Consider the following 6,346-nt stretch of genomic DNA (forward strand, 5'->3'; position numbering starts at 1 on the left):
CAGGGGCCCTGGCAGAACTCCGTGTCGACACCATCGCAGGAGTTGCTGCCCTTACTAGCAGAGCAGGGGTCAGCCTCTGGGCTTACCTTATACATGTGCTTACTGGCATTCTAATTTGAACATGTTGGAGCAGACTTGATTAATCGAGTTTGCTCGTCATTCTAATCAAAATGCTGCAGCATTGTCATAGCAACACATGCATTAAGTCCTCACGAGTCTTAAAATAGCTGCGGGGAGTTTTAACTAAACCTCATCTAATGAGGTTCAGATAAACCATCCCATGGCTATTTGTAAATGTACCGGGGCTTTATACATGTGATGATGAGACATTTTAATTAGAGTAACTGCCCTGGAACCACTTGAATTAAAATGCACCCCCCCCCCTCACATGTACAGGCTATTTTTGTTCTTTTTCCTTTCTCAGAATTATTAGGCTTTATTCCTTCAAGTCCAAATACATAGAGTTAGGTCTCATCCTGATGGGCTTATGGTAGCCTGTATGTGATTCAATGTTCAGTTCTAGATCTAGATCTAGATCTCCACTTCAGTTCTAGATCTGCCAACTGCATTTGCTCTCAGTGAAGAATTACTGGATGTGAAATTCACAGGCCAATAGCTCCCTGTCTTACACTTTGTCCCTCATGCTCCTAGACTCCCCAGCTAAAGGTCCATTAAAGGACCTGAATCTGCTCATGCATTGCAGGGGAAGGGTCTCATTACATACACCTTGCACAGCTTGCCAAAAAGCATGACAGAATTGCAGCTACCACACTCTGTGTTCTCCCAGGGGTGCATGTCACCTCCAAAGTGGAAGAGATGAAATAGCATTATGTACCCATTATCTTGTGCTGTTGGGTAAAGGGGCTTAATACCACCAACCTCCCTTCCTTGTTTTATGATCTAGTCCTGAAAAATATTTTCTAGACAAACTGAATTAAATCTAAATTTGCATATTATTTCAGGGGGATTATAACTCTCATTTTTGGCAAATTGACTATTGGTCTAAAATATTTACTCTGTCTTTGCTCAGCATTGCTTCCTAATTTGGCCTGGACCTTAAAGATGTGAGCTAGCCATGATCCACTGGAGTCACTCTTCAGTTAGTACATTTTCATTACCTGTTTCCAGTATTGTCGCAAGACCTTGATTCAGCAAACCTCTTAAGTGTACACTTCACTTCAAGGCAATGTAAGTGAATAGGGTTTAAGCATAGGCCTAAATTGAACCATGGGCTTAGACATTTGCTGAACTGGAAACTCATCAAGTATTTTGGGAATGAATTTCACAGTACAACCAGGTTTTGGTCTGCCTCCCAGAACTATCAATAGGACACAGTCCATACAAAATTATTCACAGGTAGTAGAAATGAGGGGATTTTTACTAATTGTGTACAGGTCTAATCCTTGTTGGATTCCTACCAAGACTCTTTACGTCATTACTTAGCTTGTGGTTTAGCTCAATCCATACAAAGCTGTAATAATAGTAATAATAATAAAAACCCTGGAGCCAATTCTGGTGTCAAATATTACAAAAATGCATTAAAATAAACTGGAAAAGGAAGTGAGAGATGACTGAGCCCATATTTTCAATCCAATCACCCAACCCCGCCCCCGGCCCTCAACAGACAAATTTGGTGAGTCATAGCATTGACCTGCTCAAGCTCTCGCCAAGGGTAGTAAATTAGATGTGTCTTTGACAGCAGGGCCAACCTGTGTGTACATCTTGCAGAATTATGAAGGGCACATAGCAAAACAAAACAAAAATTATTATAAGGAAAATCTACTGCTCTAGTTAAGACTTCTGAGTCACCCTTGAAATCCTGCTAGAGGGGAAAAAGAAGAGGCAGAAAAACTCAGCTGCAGGCTGACTGTAAATGTTGATTTTAAACATGTATCCTGTGTTTATCAGACTGGAACTGAAGAACTCAGTCCTGTGAGTACAATGTTTATACCTTAATTAAAGCAAAATTAGCACAGGGCTTTAGTGTGTGCTCTGCAAATACATCCAACGAGATAACTTGATTCTAAAAGAACTGACTGAAGCAACACATTGCATGCATAAGGAATGAGTAGGGTTAACTGAAAGATGAACAATTGTTCTCCACCCTTTTGCAATGGTCTTACCTCTATGCAGGGATCAAAGTCATTTGTTGTATTAAGGTTCCTTTCTGTACCTGCATGTATATCTCAAATCAGCAATGTAACAGTGCCAAGTAGGCAGGTGCCAGCACGCATGTGGGAGTGGGGCAAGAGCGTGGATCCAGTTTATCGTCACTGACCTGTGCCCTTTGCAAGTGGGAATTAAGAGATGTGGTTTGTATAAGCATAACTCCTGCTGTGGAAGCTGGCAAGTTACTGGCTCTTCTGTCTACAAGAGCCCTTTCCTGTTTAAATACCAGGGAGTTGCTGCTCTTGCTACTGTGTGAAATGTAAAAGATATGCACCTTGGCAGTCTCCAAATGCATGCAAGACTAACTTCCCTCTTCATGCTAAAGTAAATGTTAAAAGATTTTTTTTTATAGCAGGTTTAACCGGTGGGAAGTATCTGCTTGGCAGCAGAGCCCATCTTGTAATGAACCAGGTATTTGTGCTATACAATGACTACATATTACATATTACAACAGGAAAGGGATTTAATTTACCAGGTGCTGGGCACACTGGTGTCCTGATGAAAGCAAAGGGACCACCCCTCTCTGCACCCAGCTTTGGCAGATATAGCTGTTCAGCCCTCTCTTATGTGATTACTTCTGGGCTTCAGTGGGCACATCTACACAAGCATTAAGGTGCTATTTCTAATGCACTTCAAATTTAGTACCCTTGGGCATTTTTACACATGCTTAGGGGTGGGGGGTGCTTTAGTTAGAGTGGCTCCAAGAGCTGCTCTGATTAAAGCACCCAGAGTGTCTCATGTATCAGCATCCCCACACTTCAAAATGGTGATAGGGGCACTTTATCTAAAGCTCATCCAATGAGCTTTAGTTAAAGCACCCTTACCACCATTTTGAAGCCTGGGGATGCTGATACATGAGATGCAGAGGCTAGCTGGAATGCAGTAATTACTACACTTTAGCAGACTCAATTAATTGAGTCTGCTCTGACACGCTGTAATTACAGCCTCCAGGCTTGTGTACAGGCACCCTCCAATGTGAGGTACTAAAGAAATGTGCATTAGGCTGCCTTAATGCACAGTAATGAATGTGCATGGTTTTAAAGTGACAGTGCACGGTAGCCTAGGCTTTGGAACTGGACTGGAAAAGAATGAAGCCTATATGTATGAAAGGAGAAAGTTAAAGTTGATGGTGATGGGGGACACTGAAGAAATAGCAGTGGGGTTAGCTGAAAATGTTTCTTGCCCTATGCTACTAGGAATAGACTGGCTTTATTTAAGAGAAGTTGTAGAACAAACTGTGAACAATTTATATGAAGATAGGGAAGTACAACAATGAGGTAGGATTCTTTTTGGAACTAAGGCCAAGGAGGGGGGACCTTGGAATTATGATAGCGAGAAAGTAGATCTAGATCAGCTAATAGGGAATGGGCAGTTCAGGGAAAGACAAAGACAGGAACCTTTTTTCCAGAATCTTTTCGAAGAGAACCTAGCAAAGCAAGAGACCGAGGTGGTGAATCTGAGGTTGGTGGACTTACATCCTAGATTTGAGGTAAGGGAAGGCACCTTGTATCGCATTGAAAAAGGAAAAGGAGGGGAGGAAATTCTATAAATACTGGTACCTCACCAATAGCGGCAAGCACTCCTAAAAGTAGATCACACCCTTCCTGCGGGTGGGCACTTGGGGAGTAATAAAACTGAGGCACAGCTTAAGCAAAGAGTGTTTTGGCTGGAGAAATACAAGATGGTAGAGAAGTATTGTAGGAGTGTCCGGCATGTCAAAAAGTGGCCGAGATCCATTCTCTAAAAGTCCCTATGGTACCATTGTCTGTAGCAGAAAAACCATTTCAATGAATAGCTCTTGATATTGCCGGCCCGTTTCCACGAAGTAAAGCTGGGTATCAGTTTGTGTTGGTAATAGTCGACTACACGACGCAGTTCCCTGAGGCAATTTCTTTGAGATCAGTTATGGCTAACAAGATAGCTGAAGAATTAGTAAAGTGGGTATCTAGAATAGGAATCCTGCAAGATTGTTCCTCCCCAGGTGCATCACCTTGTACTTGTCGGTGTTGAATCCCATCCTATTCTCATCCACCCACCCCCGTAACCTGTCTAGGTCTGATTGCAGCCTATTCGTCCCTTCTAGCATGCCCACATCCCCCCACATCTTAGTGTCATCAGCAAATTTGAACAGGGTGCTATTTACCCCCTTGTCCAAGTCACTGATGAAGATGTTGAACAGTGTGGGCCGAAGGACTGAGCACTGGGGAACCCCACTGTCCACATCCCTCTAGGTCGAAAATGACCCATCCACCGCCACTCTCTAGGTGTAGTCCTCCAGCCAGTTGGCGACCCATTTGACTGTGTGGGTATCAACACCACAGTCCCCCAGTTTCTTAATGAGAATGAGTTGAGAGACAGTGTCAAAGGCCTTCCGAAAGTCCAGGAAGACTATGTCCACTGCTACCCCTGCATCTAAGGATTTTGTGATCTGGTCGTAGAAGGACACCAGGTTGGTCTGACAGGACCTGCCACTAATGAACTCATGTTGGTTGCCCCTAAGCATAATCTCCCCTGATGGCCCCTCATGGACATGTGCCAGAATAATTCTTTCAAAAAGCTTGCCCAGGATTGAGGTAAGACTAACTGGCCTATAATTTCCCGGGTCCTCCTTCCTCCCCTTTTTGAAGATGGGAACCACATTGGCCCTCTTCCAGTCCTCTGGCACCACACCAAAGCACCACGAGTGCTTGTAAAGCCATGCCAGGGGTCCCGCAATGACCTCAGCCAATTCCCTCAGTACTCGAGGGTGGAGATCATCTGGACCAGCTGATTTGAATACATCCAGTCCCTCCAGAAGTTCCCTAACTAGTTACTAGTTACTTGCCCTAGGTGCACCTCCTCTGGGGTTCAAGGGGGCCCAGACAGGGGGTGGCTGTTCCAATTCCTGCTCAGGAAAATGGAGGCAAAAAAATCATTAAATATGTTAGCTTTGTCATCTGGTGTGACAACCAAATTTTCTAGCTTGTCCTGCAGGGGCCCTATGTTACCTGGAACCTTCTTTTTGCCCCCTATGTATTTAAAAAAGGACTTTTTGTTGTTCTTCATCTGGGAAGCTAGTCCCAGTTCCAAAGACAGCCAACGCAAGAATAATGCATTGGTCAATAGCAGTGCAACCTTTTTATTTTTCAGTAGAGTATTGACTGGGGAACAAAAGCCAGAATGTAGATTTTTTTTGTCCTGTTCACTCGATGAGGAAGAAAATGGCAAAAAGGACTGAAATTTAATTTGAGTTCTGGATCCAGTTGGATCAAAGAGGCAGTGGCCTCAGAATTTGTGCTGTTGACAGAGAAAGGGAGGAAGTATGTAACATGGAGATAACAGACCCTGTTACTAAGTAAATGAGATGAAGGGAAAGAGAGCACCATAGAACCTAAACATGAAGGCAATCAGATGGAGTCTTCCAATGACGTCACAGCAGGAATATGAAACACCTGCTACAAGTTAGGAGAGAGTTCACCACAAATGAGTAAGAGTGGAGATAAAAGAGAAACAGCTGTGAGAAAGATGCCCCTGGAAGGAGACACAAGATAGACAGAGAGAGAGAGAGAGAGAGAAGTTTGACAGAGAAAGAGAAATCTCCCCGTGTGGGGAGTTCCTCACTGCAGCACCTCACTGCAGCAAGCAAGTAGCTAGCAAAAGAGGTGGATGCTTACCTATATATTTATCAGAAGAAACTGAGGTATCTCTATGGAGCAGAGAGTCAGAACAGATCCTTCCTAAAAGAGAAGAGAGAGATAAGTTGTGGGAGCTTCATTAGAAGCCAATCACCCAACCTAAAGACTTACAGAGACTGTGCATAACTGGTGCCTTCATGTAATCATGGTGTTATCACGTTATTGGAGACTACAACCATTTATGGTGTTGTAAAAAGGGTTAAGATAAAAAACAATGGTGAGACTTTTTTGTGGCTGATTTTATTTATTCTCTCATCAAGGCATGGCAGGCGAGTGCCCAAATGAAGCAGGAACCCACAGGGAACCTCCTGTAACACATATCTACTGATGAAAGTTGCTATATAAGAGCTGGTAACAATTATCTAGCAAATGGAGGGAACACAGTTTGAGATGTATTAACATCAATGCTTAGTTTTGATTGTACTGATTAAATGTTCATTTGCAAACAACACTCCCTTTGCAAGGGCGGATGAACAAGATGAGACAGCCCAGGAAGGAGCTCT

This window comes from Crocodylus porosus, unplaced genomic scaffold (genome assembly GCF_001723895.1).
Source record: "Crocodylus porosus isolate Cpor-Errol unplaced genomic scaffold, CroPor_comp1, whole genome shotgun sequence".
Taxonomy (NCBI): Eukaryota; Metazoa; Chordata; order Crocodylia; family Crocodylidae; genus Crocodylus; species Crocodylus porosus.